Raw genomic sequence first — 20,585 nt, 5'->3', positions numbered from 1 at the left:
GGACAACAGAGGATGAGATGGTTGGATGGCATCACCGATACGATGGACATGAGTTTGAGCAAGCTCCGGGAGTTGATGGACAGGAAGGCCTGGCATACTGCAGTCCATGGGGTTGCAAAGAGTCAGACATGACTGAGTGACTGAACTGGCTGAACGGCTGTACATTTTTAGGCAAAAAGTTTTGCATGTCTAAATTTTCTAGAAGTCAATATAGCAATACCAGCTCCAGTCAGTTGTTAATGAAAATGAAAGGCTTACATATATGCACAATGTTGGCTGATAAATGTTTAATTCCAATGTAAGTGCACAAATGCATTGAATTAATTGCATAGTAAAAAAAAAATTAACTCTTCATGTCCTAAAACTTGGTATCTATAGTACAATTAAATGTACTTACTTTTTAATTACAGTTTTTAATGAGTAAAATATTTAAATGAAATCTGAATCAGCTATTGAGGATTCCCTGAATCATCTTCTTGCAAATGCACTTTTAAAAATCATTGACTTAAGCCATGTACAATACAAACCCAAACACATTAGTTCAGGAGCCCTGGAATGAATTGACTAAGCATGGTTCACTGAGCTAGAGCTGATAAACCTCAAGGGACTAAAAAAAAAAAAAAAAAAAAAAAAAAAAAAAAAAAAACCCTTGTAGGTAGAAGATGTGTATCTAAACAACAAAACAGATGGTTGCTCTTTTGTTGATGACTTTTAGAGACAATGCCTCTATAATCTTCATATCCCTAAAACTCACAAAGCCCTGCACTGTAGTCTAATTTAATCTCTTCTATTCCCACTCCAATATTCTTGCCTAGAGAATCTCATGGACAGAGGAGCCTGATGGGCTGCAGTCCATGGAGTTGCTAAGAGTTGGACACAACTGAGTGACTGAGCATATGCACATGCAAGTTAAATGTGAACCATTTCTTGTCATTCAAAAAATTGTAAGTGCCTTTTCGAGTTTCTTCCAATAAAGATGTTATTTTTTGAAATGATTTTCATATTCTTCAGATAAATAGCCAGAAGTGTGACAGTTGTGTAGCCAAGATATGAAACCAAACTAAATGTCCATAATGTATGAATATGGATAAAGCATATGTAACATACATATACACACACATACATATATATACATATATATGATATACACACAATGGAATACTACTCATTCATTTAAAAATATGAAATTCTGACATTTGCAACAATGTGGATAGACCTTGAAATAAACTTTCTATGGAGAAACAGATCCAAAATTTCACCACTTTCACACCCCCACCACTACTAGCCTGGTTCAAGTCATTATCATCTCACACCTAGAGTTTGATAATTAGCTCTTAAGTTTTCTCCAAGCTTCTGTTTATAAAACAGAGAGCATCTTCAATACAGAAAGTAAACTTTCCAAAAGAAAATCACATCCATTATTATTCTGCTCAAAACTCAACATTTCTATTTATTTAGCATAAAAGCTGAAATCTTCACAATGGCTACAAAACCCTATATTACCTGCTCCACTCCTTATTAACTCTCAGATATTCAATCTTCACTCACTCTCCTCTAGTTAGGTCAGCTTTATTGCTGGTTCTCAAACAGTTCAGAAATTTGTCTGCCTTAGGTCTTTTGCACCATCTCCTCTTAGGACACATTTCTGCTAAATTTTAGTATCCTTAACTCCTTTATTTTTTAGGTCTTGGTTCAACTCTTAACATTCTAAATGAGGCCTGTCCTAATTTCCCCATTTAAAATTGTAAAATGTTCATCACCTACACATCTCTGGCATCTCAAATCCCTTTTTCTTTTCCTATATTTTTCTTTTTTTCTTCTTCCTTCTTTCCTTACTCTCTCTTCCTCCTTTAAAAGTAGAACTTCTTATGCCCCAATATACTATGCAGTTAATCATGTTTTTTTGTTCATTGTTTACCTCCATTTACTAGAATTTAATTTCTACAAGGGTAGAGATAGGGTTCAAATAGCTATTAAAATAGTCCCTGGAAAATAGTAGGTGTGCAATAATAATCTGTGAATGAATGAGTAAATATTGGGGAGAATTTATGAGAAAAGGACCACCTTTTCCCTGTCTGGGACAAGAGGGTAGTCATTTTGGGGATAAGAAGCTCTAAAAACTACTGGAAGTTTTATGGCATCAACAGGTGGAAAAAAAAAAAAGTCCACTTATGTGAAATTTCCAAGCTTCAGGATAAGAGGCGCACAATGAGGTTGACAGATTGACTGAGAATAGATTCTACAACCAACACTGAACACACTGGGTGACCAAAATATGCAAGAAGAGCTAGGACAGGCCCACAGCAATCCCTGAAGTGGGCAGTGTGCCCTCTCAGACCTCCTTGAGACACCACGCTTCCCATTTGAACCACAACTTTCTTGGAAGCAAAGAAGGCACTGACATTTTAAGAAACACAAAACACCAAGAAATTCTAGCACATTCTTTCTTATTCCTCTTAGCCAATCAGTTATGCTGAAAACGATGATAGAGAAGGAAAAGAAAAGGTAGATCAACCCATAGTCCATTTTCCTTTCAGTCATTCCTTACTCATTGGCAAGCCAAAAGAAGAGTGTTGGTATAAAGTGTGCAAATCCGGTAGTTAAAACAGCTTGTTTCCATCAGTTTCTATCAGGCCACAAGTCCATGGGGTTACAAAGAGCTGGACATGACTGACTGACTAACACTACTACTACTCCTCTACTGGTAGGCATAGAATCCACAATCAGGCACACTAAGAAAAACAAATTGTGTAACTTGGGTGATTCTGCATGTGTGTTAAATGCTCTTATACTTGCCTTTAAAACAGACATTACACAAAATAAAAATGAAATAAAATGCATAGAACTATATTAAATAAAAGCACCATTAAAAGTCAAAGCAGACCATGTAAGTGAGGAAAAAATATATTTTAGTAAGATTAATGGCACTTTTATCTTGCTTTTTAAAACAAGGGGCTTCAGCACTTTCAATGCTTCATGTAGAGCATTAGGCTCTACCAACTATGTAGCCGTCCCTAGTTGTAGAGGAAAGGAGTAGAGACACGATAGAGGTCACCAGAAAAAACACAATAAAGAATGAATTATCTCTAAGAAGGCATTTGACTGTAATCCTACTGAGTGAACCAGGGAAAATGTCCTTAACATATGTGTAAATGTGCTCTTCTCTTTTCCTGCCCATGAAGGCTATCAAAATTCATAATTTTTGTTCATTATCCTCAAGTTATACGGTCTCTCAAGGCATCTGCCTCAACTGTTATAACTAAAAATATTTTGGTTAAAATTGCAAAATATATATATAGCTTAAGAAAAAGATCAATAAATAGTTTTATTTTTCACATATCTGGACAATCTAGATTTAAATGTTATTTTTCCAAAGTGAAACTGATTTTTCTCAAACTCTTGGCTGGGCTTTCTATCTTGACATTTTTATCAGGAATGCCCGTGGAAAAACTTAACTATGAAAACTCTTATCCCACAGACTTTTAGGTTCAAATAGAAAGACAAGACATATTTTGCAATACTTCTTCAAAAAGTTCTGAGAGTCATTAAACTTTCTCAGTTTGTTTTCTCATCTCTGAGGCAATCACTGTGAACAGGATGTAAAATGGACAGAAAGACTTAAGATTGGAATGCTTTTCCATCCTGAGGGAGTAACGGGACCCCGTATTAAGTATTTTCACTATGCCTAATGGCTACACTATCTCAAAAACTGTAGGGTATGCCAATTTTTGTACCTATTGTTTCTCTAGTCCATTCCTTCCCTTCTATGTAATGCTCTGTATTGCAAGAGCTGGGACCATTAAAATCTATCATTCTAAGGCACAGTTGCCAACTGGCTTCCAGTTAAGATGATTAATGGATGGCATCAAGAAGGGCTTAGTAGTCAGGAGATGAGATCCAAGCTATGTTTTTCATCTCTTTACTTCTTAAAGACTCTCTGGCAAAAACTGGTTGCTAAGTCTCCAGAGCCCCTTGGTGATTCTTTCCAAGATAGCAAATGATGCCTGATGAGGGATGTAGGTCTCCCAAACATGAGCATTTTGAGCATGAATTAAACAGTAGCAGCAGCCTCCAGTATATAAGAAGTGCAGTTATATGTTATGAAATCATGACCCTGTTGCTTTTCATTTAGTCTTAAAACTGAAATGACTTACTGAAATTTCTAATATTCCAGTTACCGTCTTTATTTCTGCTCCCTCAGACTTGAAATACTTCTGTACCCAGCAACTGTTTCTGAAATTCATAGCACGTTTTCACTCTTCACACCTGACTGGTGTAGTAGCTGCTCCTAGTTATCAGCATAATCAACATCAAGAGACCAACAACAAAAGTTCTTACCTTTGCTTTGAAGAAGATATTGTAAGCTGATGGCTTCTCAGATTTTACAAATAAAAGCATGAGAAGGTTGAGTTTCAAAGAACTATTGATATCTGTAATTATCATCTGTGTAATTCAGGGCATGATGAGACAGATCTAATCCTGTCTATTGTGTGACTGTTTAATTGCAGGTTTTTAAGTACTACCAGCGGCAGTGCCAGCATACAACTTTATATTGCAAACAACTACGTTTTTATGTTGATAGAATATCAGAAAAACCGTGTTTGTGCATCTTTTCAGTGACATGTTTTCTCTTCAGGAGACTTGAAAATAAAAGCAAACTTGTAGAGAGTATGAATCAATTACAAATAATGAAGGTAAGAAGATAAGCTTGCTGCAGCTGCTGCTAAGTCACTTCAGTCGTGTCTGACTCTGTGTGACCCCATAGACAGCAGCCCATCAGGCTCCCCCGTCCCTGGGATTCTCCAGGCAAGAACATTGGAGTGAGTTGCCATTTCCTTCTCCAATGCATGAAAGTGAAAAGTGAAAGTGAAGTCGCTCAGTCGTGTCCGACTCCTAGCGACCCCATGGACTGCAGCCTACCAGGCTCCTCCGTCCATGGGATTTTCCAGGCAAGAGTACTGGAGTGGGGTGCCATTGTCTTCTCTGGAAGATAAGTTTACCAATCTGTAATAAGAGTCCATGTTATCGTTTAGCTGTGGTTAACATTTAGTTCTGACACTATTAAATTTCATACAATTTTAACTATCATGGTATTTAAAATTTTTGAAACTTAGCTTAGATGTTTGGACAGGTATGAAACTAGATATGCTTTTTTTCATTATAAAAAAGAACAAATAATGTCACTCATTAGAAAATTGTAATATTTTACAAAATATTTTGAATATATAGGTCATTATCACTTTTAATAAATATAATAATAATAGCAACACTAATTTGACTAATTAGTAAGCAACAACAAAGTTTTTCTATAAGACTGGCAGATTTGACCAGTTAAGACACACTGATTCCTTGTAGGGTCCAGTTTGCTACTTGCATTGACAGGAAAAGCAAGATGCAATCAGGGATAACTCCCTGCTATATCCCTTGTCCTACAGGATAACACAAAAAACAGAAGGGGCCAGGTAACATGGCAATAAACACACACACAGTGGGGCCTGTATTGTTGAGGAATTAATTCTGTGCTATTGGTAAACAGTTTTATAGCCTGCAGCTATACTGTAAGGTGGGTCAGGGAGAAAGTCTCATACATCATCAGAACTCTAGAGGTGATAAGAAACTGTCATGACAGCTGTCTGGGAATAGAGGGAAATGAGTAAGAAATGGCCTTACAATAGCTCCTCAAAATCTCCTGTTCTCATGTTCTGGAAGAATTATGGGTATTCTGCTAAGGCTCACGTCAGCTTTGATTAAACATTGTCTCTCCTACAAAAATTACAAATATACCAAATGAAATAGTGTGTTCTATGATTAGAAATAATTCCACATAGGGAAAGATACAAGAACATGTCTATATGTAACAGATTTGTTAGGTAGTTAGAACAGGAAAAAGGAGTCCAAAATGGCGGTGGTTGAAGAATGAAGAAGGGTGAAGCCCCCAAAAATGGAACAAAGGAAGGTCCAGGGACCAGAGTGAAAACCTCATGTGAAACAAACAGTCCTCCTGGCTAGCCCAGTTTTCATAGGGCAGGATCAGGGCGAGGAGTAAAACATATAAAAAGTGAGCCAAATTTGAGCCCCTCTCTTTTTTGGGGTTAGATTTTATTTGTTTGTCATCTTGGACCCATTTGATATTTTTTGGTTTATGTTATGCCCTTGGGCTATGTCATTCTTTCAAAAGTTGTACCCTGCCCCCTTCCCTCATATTTCATGATCTTCTCCTGAGCCCTGTCTGGGCCCATAATGTTGCCTTTACAATCTTCTGCAGGGATAACCAGAAAATAACTGGCCCTTGGGAAGGAAATACTGTATAGTATCCAATCCCTCTAGCTATTCAGGTATTGATCTTCCATATTTCCCACAACATGTACAATAACAGCATCTCTCACTGAACCTGCTAAGGTGGGTGACAGGCATACAATGCCTGCTAGAAGTCCATCTGTTGGTGACATCCTTTCAAGGGCAATTGGGCTTCAAGGGATAATGTTTGCCACTTTGGGAGGAAGCCCTGCAGGCCATTTGGGTCCAAACTCTTACCACTCTTCTCCTAAAGTTACAAACATAAGTGAAAAATGAAAGTTGCTCAGTCATGTCCAACTCTGCAACCCCATGGACTATACAGTCAATAGAATTCTCCAGGCCAGAATACTGGAGTGGGTAGCCTTTCCCTTCTCCAGGGGATCTTGCCAACCCAGGTCTCCTGCATTGCAGGCAGTTTCTTTACCAGCTAAACCACAAGGGAAGCAATGTTACAAACATATGCCTGGATCAAATCTCCATTCCACTTTTATGGAACATCTGGTCTGTTGTCTCTTATCAATTTGTTCTTAAGTCACTTACTAACTTCTACAACCAGGATCCTGCCCCCTTGTAGACAACATCACTCCACCCAGCTTATTAAAATACTCTTAATGCCCCTAACAGGACCAGATAACTCACTTCTTTGTCATTACTTCTGTTATTACCTAAAGTGAATCTATGACAATGAAATGTTTACATTGGAAACACCCTAAACTGCTCTTCTGGAGGACTAGGGGAGGAATGGCTTAACATTCCCTCAGAGCAATAAGAGGATAAGGCTTATGGCTGCTTCACCAGGTTCCCAGTCTCAGAGCACAGGCTTGGAATGCTTGACATCATGGTATCTATTCCCACCCACGGTGGACAAACGGACAATGAGTTATGATTACAACCCCTTAATCCTACCCAGCACTAGTCATACTAGAGACCTTGGGCATGCCAAACTCCAGCCTAGGGTCCCCGGAGGTCGACCTGCCTCGACCTGCCTACGGATCTGGTTCTCGGGATGTTGTCATGCCTCAACCTGCTTAGGGATCCACCAGTCCAGGGATCACAAATTGACATGCCTCAACCTGCCCAGGGATTCAATCTGCAGGAGGTGGTCACACTTCAACATGCCTGGGGATCTGCACCCTGACCTGGGGATGCCTGGCTCTCAGGTTGCAACAGTAGTGGGTAGGATAAAGCTTCAGAAAGACTCACCCCTAAGGAAGTCCACCGATGGAAGTAAGAGGAAGCCTGTTACTTGTGAGGACTGTGCCCAGTCTCAGCAATAACTCAGGAGCCCAAAGAAAACCACATTGCCTTTCTGGAAAGGCTAAAAGAGGCCTTCCAAAAGTTTACCAATCTGGACTTAGACTCTCACGAGGGACTGGTGATTTTAAAAGACAAATTCCTGTCCCAATGTGCATCAGACATCAGAATAAAGTTACAACAGCTACAGCAGCAGGACCCTGCTGCCTATTTAGATGACATGGTCCAGACAACCACCAATACCTTTTATAACAGAGAACAGGAGAGGGAGGCCAAGGCCCAGGAAAGGAAGAAAAGGAAAGAGACAAAGCATGCCCTGATGCTGGCCACCCTCCAGGGAAGCCCTATGGCAAACCCCGAGTCCATAAAGGGAAAGGCACAAGGCAAATGCCTAATCTGTAGACAAGCAGGACATTGGGCCAAAGAGTCTCCAAACCATGACAAGTCTCCTGAAACTGCTTGCTACAAATGCCATCAATTGGGACATTGGGCGGCACTCTTCCCTCAGGACCCAAGAGCCTCAAGGTCAAGCACCAAGCCTTCCCTCATGATGGTTCAACAGGACTGAAGTGGCCCACTCCAGCCAGCCTGCCTGTCACAGATAACCACTACAGGGCTGGAGCCAAGTGTGCAACTGGATGTGTAAGGTAAGTGCGAGAATTTCTGGGTTGACACAGGGGCTACCTACTCTGTCCTGACCTCCTACTCCAGAGCCATCTCCTCCCAATCCTCTACCATTTTGAGTGCTACAAGAAAAACAAACAAAAAGATTCACCTGAGCACTTGTTTGTTTCTGGGATGGACAAATATTTTCCCATCAGTTTCTAGTAGTCCCTGACTGTCCTACTCTTCTTATTGGGAATAGATCTTTCCCTGCCTTTGAAATTTTGCAGCTATTGCAGTCCTGGTAGAAGATGCTTTAAAACTCTTTTGAGGGGACAAACTAACTATTTTTACCAGTTACCAAGTGAAATAACTCCTGAAAGGGAGAGGTCATTTATGGATGTCTGATCAAAGGATCCTCAGATATCAAGTAGTGCTGATAGAATCCAGGCCTGACTATATCCCTTTCTGAGGTTCTTAACCCCGTTACCCTCCTGCCTACCCCCGAGGGCTCTCTCCCCTTTCACTCTTGCCTAGAAACCTTGGACCACTGGACAAAACCCTGAGAGGGATTGTCAGAAGATCCTCTGACCAATCTTGAGGAAATCTAGTAGACTGATGGAAACAGCTTTGTCTTGGATGGAAAAAGAAGAGCTGGATATGCAGTAGTCTCCAAATTTGAGATAATAGATGCCACTAGGTATTTCAGCCCAATTAGCTGAGCTCATAGTCCTGACTTGAGCTTTAGAGCTAGGAAAAGGAAAAGAGTAGTCATTTATACTGACTCCAGGTATGCCTTTCTGGTGCTACATGCACATGCTGCTGTTTGGAAAGAAAGGGGCCACTTGACCACCCAAGGGTCCCCAATCAAAAAAGTTGATCAAATTCCTAGGCTCTTGGAGGCAGTCCATCTGCCCACTGAGGTTTCGGTCTCCTATTATAAAGGACACCAAAAAGGGGGTACGGAAGTGGCACGAGGGAACCAAGCAGCCGATTGGCAGCTAAGAGAACAGCATTACAGAACAGTGACCTAATAGGGGTTGCCACCTTAGTTCCACAGACTAATTTGTCAGAAATTCCTTCATATACTGAGTGTGAGACTCTTAAAGCTAAGAGTGAGGGCTTTCAGGAAGATCACATGCGGTGGTTCCAAAAGGAGGGACTGCTTTTTCTGCCTGGGAACTTCCAATGGAAGTTGGTTAAGTCCTTATATCCCACCACTCATTTAGAGGAGAAGGCCCTCCAAAGATTAATAGAAAGGCCCTTCAAAGGAACAGGCCTTCAAATGACTATAAGGCAAGTGGTCTCCTCTTGTCCCACTTACCAATTAAATACCCTCCAAGGAGCTCAAAGACCCCAGTTGGCCCAGCCTGTCCAATGGCATGGAACCTACCCAGGAGAGGACTGGCAGATGGACTTCACCCAGATGCCAGTTTCTCAAGGGTATAAATACCTACTACTCATGATAGATACATTCACAGGATAGATTGAAGGCTTTCCCCCCTGGACTGAAAAGGTTGAGGAGATGGTAAAACAAAACAAAACAAAACAAAACTGCTCAATGAAATCATTCTGAGTTTGGTCATTACAAAGTGACAAAGGGACATCATTTACTTCTAAGGTCACCCAAGGGATCTCTAAAGGATTGAGCACAACTTATTATCTCCATTGTGCCTGGAGGCTTCAGTCTTCAGGAAAGTAGAAAGAGCCAACTAATTATTAAAATCAACAATAAAAAACATAACCCAGGAGATCTCCTGGGATGAAAGGAGGCTTTACCAATAGCTCTCCTCCACACCCATATTGCCCCTAAGGAACAGGTTGGTCTTAGTTCTTATGAGATGCTATATGGAAACCTTTTGTTTATGTCAATGACCTCTTCCTAGATCCAGAGGCTCAGACCTTCCAGTCTTATACCATGGCCATTGGACAATTCCAACAAGATATACACTTGTGGGATGTCAACCAAGACCCCAAAAATTCTAAAGAGCCACTACTATATGCTCCAGGGACTCAAGTCTTAATTAAAGTCTGGAAAGATGTTCCCCAAAGGCTCAACTCCAGCTCACATGGGAGGGCCCCTACCCTGTAATACTTTATACCCCCTCAGCATTCAAGGTACCAGGACATAACTCCTGGATTCACTACTCACAAGTCAAGCCATGGAAAACAGAAGAGGACACTCAATACATCTATGAGCCCTGGGAGGTCTCAGACATCTATTCAAGCCTACAAATGAGTGCCATTCTAATGAACACCCCCCAAATTAAGTTTATGGGGATAAGATTTCTCAGGTTAGCTCTAAAGAACCAAAGCAGCTTGACACAGGCTGTACTCCAAAACAGACAGGATATCGATCTCCTGATCCCTGAACACGGAGGGACTTGAGCCATCTTGAATGAGACATGTTTCCAGGTAAATAGCTCCAACCAAGTTGAAGAAAGTCTCATAGTCCTCAAGAAAAACATTCAAGTCCTACAAGATTTAAAAAAATGAGCTGTAGAGTTCTCAGGGTGGCTACAATCTCTCTTTGGGGGATCCTTCTCCTGGTGAGGGGGAATTTGGAGTTGGCTAATGCCCCTGCTAATCCCTGTTATCATCATTGATGCTGATGTTCCATGTATTATCAATTGTCTAATCCATTTTGTCTGCCCAGATCAACAGGCTACAACAACCAGCTCCAGTTCAACAAGGATATACAAAACTACACCTGACCACTCACCTGAGATGGACACTGCTATAAGGACTCTGAGGCTTGAGACTAGCAAGAAGGGGAAGCCCAATGCCCCTTGCCATTCCAGCTCAGCAGGAGGTAGCCAGAGAGACCTCAACTCTCCTACTTCCAAAGAATTGGGCCTCCCATCTCTTGAGGGGGGAATGTTAAGTAGTTAGAATAGGAAAAAAGAGTTCAAAATGGTGGTGGCTGAAGGACAGTGAAGGGACAAGCCCCCAAAAATGAAAAAAAGGAAGGTCCAAGGACCAGAGTGAAAACCTCAGGTAAAACAAACAGCCCTCCTGGCTAGACCAATTTACATAGGGCAGGCTCAGGGGGAGGAGAAAAAAAAAACATATAAAAAGAGGAGCCAAAATTGAGCCCCTCTCTTCTTTTCAGTCAGCCTGCCCTCATGCCTCAAGGATGTATTTTCCTTTGCTTTTCAAATAAAACTGAGCTGTAACCAAGCTGTAACAATGATCTGCTGCTTCAAATTTTTGCTGCAGTAAGACAGAACAGAGGAAATTACACACTCTCCCAACATATGTGTTTGGTATAAGAGATAATCTATTCTAGTTTTTCCTTATCTTTTTTATATGGTTATGGGATGACTAGCATCAGTTAAAGCTTGCTGAAGATAATTCTTTCCTTTGTTATTGAGGAGGCACTATTAGATTCTTAAAAGGGCTTTTTGGCTATGAAACGGTCAGAACTCACTGCTAGGTTCATCTTATGCTCAGTTTCTACTATGCCCCTGACTGTAGCTTCAAAATGTGCTACAAAGCTATAGTAGTATAAACAGTGTATTACTGGCATAAACACAGATATAGTTGAAATAAACAGAATAGAGCCAGAAATAAACCCACACATATATGAGCAGCTTATCTTTGACATGGGCTATAAGAATATACAATGGGGAAATGATACTCTGTTCAACAAATGATATTGAGAATACTAGATATCCATACTTTAAAATTTGAGAGGTTGAATCCTATTTGTTAACTCAGTTTGTTGTTTAGACTTTAGTAGAGAAAGCTAACATTTTTATCTGCGATTTCTTCTAGTTGATATTAATTGATTAAGATGTAAGAAAATAAAAATCTTTTAGAGTTTATTATTTATTTATTTAATTTCTCTAGATAACACTAATATTCTATTATGGCTTAAAACTGTAACACATGTATTCTGATTATTTATTCATAATTATAGATTAAGTAAATTCAATGAGCATTACAAGCATTGTACACTACATGAGTTATTTAATAGTGGAAATAAGTCTTCCCTCTTTGTGAAATTTATGATTTATAAGGGAGAATGACAATGAAAAGTTATTAATAAAATTATGAATTGTGACACAATAAAATGGAAAGCATATTATAGAGTATATTAGATTAAGGATTTATGTAGTCAAAAATTTAATATTTATAAGTTAGATAATGCAACTAACAAGGATATATAAGAGGCAGACAAATGGTATCATGAATACCAAAATGAAATAGTGTATCATAAAGGAAATGATGTGTAATTTTTCATTGCTGTAGACATAGCTTTTAACACAAAAGATAAACATTCACCATCAAATTCAGTGACAAGAATCATCACTTACCTTAAAATAAATACACTCATTTTGGATGACAAAATGCATGTGAGAGTACTTAAGAAAGAATGGATGGCAAGAAATTAAATAAATTTTAGACAACTTTGTCAAGAATCTTTCCTTTATGAAGGGATGCAGAGATTTAAGCTGATAGCTGCAGAAAGAATCAAGGATCATGAAAAATATTTTTTTTAAAATACACACTTTCACATCTAAGACTTAATTAGAATGGTTCAGCAGAGGTGGAAAGGCAGTGCAATAATAATGTAGAGGAGCTGAGACTTGAAAAAGTAAGCAGGATGGGAATTGAGAGCACACATGAAATGAATGGCCTTAAATAAAAGGAAGGAGATTTGTAATAAGACAGTAAAAAAGATAATGGAACAGATCACTTTATATCTGTAGAACTGGGAAAATTAAGGATTTATTTTTAATGGGTCTATTTTCTCAATAAACTATGAAGTCCTGGTACAGTTTACCCAGGTTTGAATTTTTCAGATAAATATATAGAAGTAAAATATAAGAAACTCCAATACTTTGGCCACCTGATGCAAAGAGCTGACTCATCTGAAAAGACCCTGATGTTGGGAAAGATTGAGGGCAGGAGGAGAAGGGGACGACAAAGGATGAGATGGTTGGATGGCATCACCAACTCAATGGACAAGGGTTTGGGTGAACTCCTAGAGTTGGTGATGGACAGGGAGGCCTGGCGTACTGCCATTCATGGGGTCTCAAAGAGTCAGATATGACTGAGTGACTGAACTGAACTGAAAATATAAGAAAGGGAGCTGAGACTTTTTGCAAGGCATTGTTTACAGTAATAGATTATTAAATCTAAACTAGGCAAGGAAAGAAGGCGTTCTGATTGATAGTGGAAAATTGAAAGAAACAACTAATCAGAGGTCTTGATAAAGTTAAAATATTGATTAATAAGGCAATTTATCCAAGTAACCTTTAATTTAGGGTAATTGTGATGAAAATGTTTAACCCTAAAATTTATGATTTAAGATTGGTACCATTGCTTGTGATGTGTGGGTGATTGGTATTGAAAAGAGAAAGTTGTCATTGGATATGAGGGATTCTAGAAAATGAAAAGTGGATTAATCTTATTAAACAGCCTAAAGACCAACTGGGGTGTTTTCAATTTCCTGTGGTGAGTCAAATGTGGTAAAACCTATGTACAAGTCCTCTACAGTTGGAATACATATAAAGGATGATGCTTGAAGTTAGTTTGCTAACTATAACCTGAGTTTGTGGAAATTTGATTATTTAAAGGTACTACTAATCAAAGAAGGTTGGAAAAACACAGTTTCTGCAAATTTGCATGGCATTTAATAATTTGACAGTTATTTATTAATAAAGTGATTTGATAGTGCATATTTGTAAAAAAAAAAAACTTTTATTTCATATATTTTATAGAATATTTGACACCAATTTTCAAAAGAATGTTCAAGAATGAATTCAGAAATCTAATTTTTTTAATAAAATGTAATTAAATTTAAATATATTTAAATATGTTAATTTAAATGTATATTAGTTCCAACTAGGGGTGATTTTCCCACAGATTGCATTTAGGGATGTCTGGAGACAATTTTGGTTCTCATAATTTGGGAGGATGCTACTGAGTAGAGGCTAGGAATATGCTAAATATTCTACAAGTAGAACAACTCCCACAAGAAAGAATTACTGGTCAAATATGTCAGTAGTGCTAAGATAAAGAATCTCTATTTTATAGGAATAAATTATCGGGTGAGGCTATTGCTGAAAGACTGAAAATAAATTTGAGAATATAATATCACCTGGCCCATTCTAGATAGAAGTTAAAAGTGAGTATCTTGAGCCTGTTGCAATTTCTTTTAAATCTCTTCTTTCAAGACACCTTAGTAATAGCTTTCTTTACATGAGTGTTTTTAACAATAAAGGAGTTTAGATAAAAACAATTTCCCACAAATACCACTGATATTAATCCAAGTGTGATTAAATAAATTTTAAATATTAATAATTTCACTTGGCATATTAAAATTTTGAAGGACTGGAAAAGGTCAGTTTTCATTCCAATCCCAAAGAAAGGCAATGCCAAAGAATGCTCCAACTACCGCACAATTGCACTCATCTCACACGCTAGTAAAGTAATGCTCAAAATTCTCCAAGCCAGGCTTCAGCAATATGTGAACCATGAACTTCCTGATGTTCAAGCTGGTTTTAGAAAAGGCAGAGGAACCAGAGATCAAATTGCCAACATCCGCTGGATCATCAAAAAAGCAAGAGAGTTCCAGAAATGCATCTATTTCTGCTTTATTGACTATGCCAATGCCTTTGACTGTGTGGATCACAATAAACTGTGGAAAATTCTTCAAGAGATGGGAATACCAGACCACCTGATCTGCCTCTTGAGAAATTTGTATGCAGGTCAGGAAGCAACAGTTAGAACTGGACATGGAACAACAGACTGGTTCCAAATAGGAAAAGGAGTACGTCAAGGCTGTATATTGTCATCCTGCTTATTTAACTTATATGCAGAGTACATCATGAGAAACGCTGGACTGGAAGAAACACAAGCTGGAATCAAGATTGCCAGGAGAAATATCAATAACCTCAGATATGCAGATGACACCACCCTTATGGCAGAAAGTGAAGAGGAACTAAAAAGCCTCTTGATGAAAGTAAAAGTGGAGAGTGAAAAAGTTGGCTTAAAGCTCAACATTCAGAAAACGAAGATCATGGCATTCGGCCCCATCACTTCATGGGAAATAGATGGGGAAACAGTGGAAACAGTGTCAGACTTTATTTCTCTGGGCTCCAAAATCACTGCAGATGGTGACTGCAGCCATGAAATTAAAAGGTGCTTACTCCTTGGAAGGAAAGTTATGACCAACCTAGATAGCATATTCAAAAGCAGAGACATTACTTTGCCAACAAAGGTTCGTCTAGTCAAGGCTATGGTTTTTCCTGTGGTCATGTATGGATGTGAGAGTTGGACTGTGAAGAAGGTTGAGCGCTGAAGAATTGATGCTTTTGCACTGTGGTGTTGGAGAAGACTCTTGAGAGTCCCTTGGACTGCAAGGAGATCCAACCAGTCCATTCTGAAGATCAACCCTGGGATTTCTTTGGAAGGAATGATGCTGAAGCTGAAACTCCAGTACTTTGGCCACCTCATGCGAAGAGTTGACTCATTGGAAAAGACTCTGATGCTGGGAGGGATTGGGGGCAGGAGGAGAAGGGGACGACAGAGGATGAGATGGCTGGATGGCATCACTGACTTGATGGATGTGAGTCTGAGTGAACTCCGGGAGTTGGTGATGGACAGGGAGGCCTGGCGTGCTGCGATTCATGGGGTCGCAAAGAGTCGGACATGACTGAGCGACTGATCTGATCTGATCTGATCTGATGTTCTGGAATCTAAGCCAATGGCCAATGATTTAATCAAACATGACTGTGCAATGAAGCCTCTGTAGAAACACAGGAGGACCGAGTTCAAAGAGTTTCCAGGTTTGGGAAGCAGAACACTACCACATGCCTTTTGCTACCCACCCACCCACCCCCAAACTCTATGAGGACATAAGTTCCTTTGTTTGGGACCTTTCATTATGTATCTCTTTGGATGTTGAGTTTGCTTTCTCAGACTTCAATTTATAATTCCTGGGAAAGATGAAAGAAAAACAGAACCCTGGAATCTAAATACCTTAGGTCATCCATTTTCTACTGACACTGAAAACTACAGAGAATCTGGAGTGTTCCAACTCTGCCACCAATTCCAGTGCCCATGAGCACTGGACTACCAAGACCACTGGAACGCAAGCTGCCTTGGAATCCCTGGAACCGCACTGTCAGAACCCAGAAGCCAAGGTCATCCAATCTGCTTCAGACTTTGCCAGAAGCACTACATGAAACCTAAGGGAAAAAAAAAATGTGGGTCCCAGAGGGATGAGATGGCAGAGTCGAAGGACCTTGAGCTCACCTCCTCTCAGAAAACACCAAAATCACAACTTACTGCTGAACAATCATCCACTAAAAAAGATTGGCACTAGGCTTCCCTGGTGGTCCAGTGGTTAAGAATCTGCCCTGCAATGCAGGGGACACTGGGTTGATTCCTGGTCAAGAAAGATACCACATGCCACGAGGCAACTAAGCCCATGTGCCACAACTACTGAGTCCACACCCTAGAGCCCATGAGTTGAAACCACTAAGCCCACATATGTCATAACTGCTGAAGTCTGCATGCCTAGAGCCTGTGCTCCGCAACAAGAGAAGCCTCTGCAATGAGAAGCCTGAGCACTGCCACTATGAGAGAGTAGCCCCTGCGCATAGTAACAAAAGACCCGTCACAGCCAAAATAAAATAAGATTATTTTAATTTATTGGGGGTTACCAAATGATATTTCCTATGTTCAAAGACGCAAAGAGGAAACCGCAAGATGGTAGGAGGATTACAGTCATGACATAATCAAGCCCCATACCATCCGAAAGGGCAACCCACAAAATGGAGAACATTATATTACAGAAATCCTCCTCTGAGCCCCACATCATGCTTCTCAGCAGGGTAAGAGCCCCAGAGTATTTGGCTTTGAAGGCCAGTGGGGCTTGATTGCAGGAGCTCCCCAGGATGGGAGGAAACAGAGACTCTGCTTTTGGAGGGTGCAGTAGGATCTCACATGCACTGGAACCCTGGGCAAAAGCAGTGACTTCATATGAGCCTGGGATTAACCCACCTGCTGGTCTCGGAGAATCTCTTGGGGAGAGTTGGTACTTATCCACCCCGGACCCTCAGACTATCATCCAAGCTCACATCAGATCATGGCCAAAAGCATGAATAAATATCCCTTTGGCATGCTGATGTAATTGAAAAGCCTTTGTGCAAGAGATATGCCAATAAACCACAAATGTGACAAGTACACATAGACACTCTGGGATCCTGCAGAATCACAGGTTGTTGGTCATAGTTCACATGGTCAGTGGGCAACTCACCCAACACAGATTTGTAACACTACATTGTGTGTTAATCACTCAGTCGTGTCTGACTGTGATCCCATGAACTGTAGCCTGCCAGGTTCCTCTGTCCATGGAATTCTCCAGGCCAAAATATAGGAGTGGGTTGCCATTTCCTTCTCCAGGGGATCTTCCCGACCCAGGGACACTACATTAGTGGTGATAAAGTTGGAAAAAGTAGTTATTGGTAAGGCTGAGAATCACGATTAGACTCAGGTGTGAACAGTTCATAAGATAGACATTATACCATACATCAGTTCTTTACACTGTGCATGAAAATCACCTGGGACTTTTTTTTTTTTTTTTTTTAACAATGTGGATTCTAACAACTGACATGAGGCCTGAGGCTTTGCATTTCCAACCAGCTTTCCTAATATGCTTTAAAGGTTGTTGTTGAATCATGTGAAGACACCGGGATTCTTGGCCCCCAGAGGAGAAGAATTCAATCCGGGGCCAGAGACGAGGCTTGATCGCTCAGAGCTTTTATGTAATAAAGTTTTATTAAAGTATAAAGGAGATAGAGAAAGCTTCTGACATAGGCATCAGAAGGGGGCAGAAAGAGTACCCACTTGCTAGTGTTAACAATGAAGTTATATAATCCAAAGAATGTCTGGAGGTTGTAAAGACCTCATCAGACCTACCCCCATAATTTACATTTTAAGATAACAGAAGGTTTAATCCAGAGACTGTCCTTAGGCAGGATACATTATTGTTATATAATCCTAAGGAATGTGGAGAAAGAAAAAAAAGTTTGTCCTTTCTTCCTCCTTGAGAATTCCAGAGCCCTCTCTCCTTGGGGACCCCTAGACTCCCTATCAACCTGCCTAGGAACTGACTCTCTCATGCTGAAAGTACCGATCCTCAGATTATACTCTGCGTACCAATCCCATAGACCTCCTTGTCACAGGCTTATAAAGGAAGAAATATAGTTAACTTACTTAGACCTAAGTTATGCATATAGCTGGCATTAGAACTTTCTGGACAAGTTGCATGATCTTACCCCAAAAAGTAATCATTCATAGAGGAAAAAGACCCAGCACTGAGTCTCAGAGCATGTGGGAGATGGAGCCTATGGTGGATGGGTCTGGAAACATATATTGAAATCAAGAGAGGGAAAGAAAAGGGCAGTAATCATAGAAATAGTAACAACAGTTGTTCATCTGAATAAATGCTCCATATTTGAAAAGCAGAGAAGGTAGTCCGAGGTATGTGAAATCAGGCCAGGGAATGCCAGACCCTGGACACGCAATAGCACAAAAAAGGCAAATTTCAAAGTCTTAACAATAAACAATAGAAATCAGTGCAGGCAAATCAAAAAGCACAGACTGTAGGGTCACTAGTGTTCAAAGGCAACCAGGTAGATTTCCAGAGGTAGGAAGTGAACTTACCTGCTCATCTTCAGCTTCCAGCATGAACTGAGCAAGGGAAATCCCAGTGTCCTAGTCCCAGAAGATATAGCATGTCCAGTGAGGAATCCAGGAAGGCGAATCCAGGAATCCAGGAGCTGGAAAATGCAGCAAAGGCTCAGCTCTGCTACCTGCATCAAATCTGTTGTAAAGTTACCTCCTATTTAACCAGTGAAAGACCTGTATTCCTCCTCCCTACATGGAGCAAAATCAACTTGTGAGTTAAGTGACTCTAGCTGTGAAAACTGGCAAGCAGTATGAGGCAGGAGGCATGCTGGGAGAGCCCCGAGTCTCAAAGTGAGGTCCCAGATCAGTGGTATCAGCGTCACCTGGGAACCTGTTGCTATGCTATGCTAAGTCACTTCAGTCGTGTCCGACTCTGTGTGACCCCATAGACGGCAGCCACCAGGCCCACCCCCGTCCCTGGGATTCTCCAGGCAAGAACACTGGAGTGCGTTGCCATTTCCTTCTCCAATGCATGAAAGTGAAAAGTGAAAGCGAAGTTGCTCAGTCGTGTCCAACTCCTAGCGACCCCATGGACTGCAGCCCACCAGTCTCCTCCATCCATGGGACTCTCCAGGCAAGAGTACTGGAGTGGGGTGCCATTGCCTTCTCCGTGGGAACCTGTTAGGAAATGTAAATACTCAGTCCTGCTCCAAACCTATTAATCAGAAACTATGCGGGTGGATCCCACAGCCCGTGTTCCCACAAGTCCCCCCACCCCAGGTGATTTCCATGCATGCTCACTGCAGTAGAGTCTAGAGACAAGGCCAGATGTGGCAAAGGACAGTAAAACCTGTTTACAGAAAACCCAGTAGAAAATGCATAAAGTTGCAATTAATAAAACATGCTCAATGATCAACAAAATTGGGCAATGATATTTCCTGATAGAGTTTTATCAAAGTGAAGGAATTATGCAGCCACGTGTAAGACAGCAATGTTTTGCTGCCCATAATGAGAGACATCATGAGTGCCAGAGGGGTCAATTCACAATATGTGTTTGAAAATTCTCTCATAACATATTTTTAGTGTCTCATCAAGAAGTGGTATTTGGTGCCCAGGCTTGTGAAGAGATCTTCCCAGAGGGGAAAAACACATTTGAGAAAAACAAACATGGTCTAATGGGATCTGTTTGACAAAAAGCATTGAGTAAGAACTTTGTTTTAAATATGCACACGAGATACAAAACCCAAGAAAACATGTAAGGACTTTAATTATAGGCACATTTTGTTTTACTGGGCTTTCCTTCATCGTGCTTCACAGATCCTGCATTTTTTCACAAATGGAACTGTTTGAGGCAAACTTGCATCAAACAAGCCTGTTGGCACAATTTTCCACCAGCATTAACTCATTTTGTGTCTCTGTGTCACATTTTGGGGATTCTTGCAATATTTAATATTTTTTCATTATGATAATATTTGACATGGTATCTGTGGTCTTTAATGTCACTATTGCAAAATAGACTGCAAGGAAATCAAACCAGTCAATGCTAAAGGAAATCAGTCCTGAATATTCATTGGAAGTGCTGAAGCTGAAGCTCCAATATTTTGGCCACCTGATGTGAAGAACTGACTCAATGGAAAAGACCCTGATGCCGGAAAAGACTGAAGGCAGGAGGAGAAGGGGACAGCAGAGGATGAGATGATTAGATGGCATCACCAACTCAATGGACATGAGTTTGAACAAGCTACAGGAGTTGATGATGGACAGGGGAAGCCTGGCATGCTGCA

At 40.4% G+C, this 20,585-nt stretch overlaps 1 long non-coding RNA gene across 3 annotated transcripts in view; it reads right to left on the bottom strand.

The window, feature by feature from the left end:
- LOC129626935 (uncharacterized) overlaps positions 1-20,585 on the bottom strand; it is a 120,754-nt gene that overhangs the window by 35,060 nt on the left and 65,109 nt on the right. For all 3 annotated transcript variants that reach the window (XR_008702282.1, XR_008702284.1, XR_008702283.1), the window contains exon 2: positions 18,838-18,953. This is a non-coding gene — a long non-coding RNA (uncharacterized LOC129626935). The remainder of the gene's footprint in view (positions 1-18,837; positions 18,954-20,585) is intronic.

This window comes from Bubalus kerabau, chromosome 14, assembly GCF_029407905.1.
Source record: "Bubalus kerabau isolate K-KA32 ecotype Philippines breed swamp buffalo chromosome 14, PCC_UOA_SB_1v2, whole genome shotgun sequence".
NCBI lineage: Eukaryota > Metazoa > Chordata > Mammalia > Artiodactyla > Bovidae > Bubalus > Bubalus kerabau.
The sequence above is the reverse complement of the archived record's forward strand: the minus strand, read 5'-3'. Positions and strand labels throughout refer to the sequence as shown.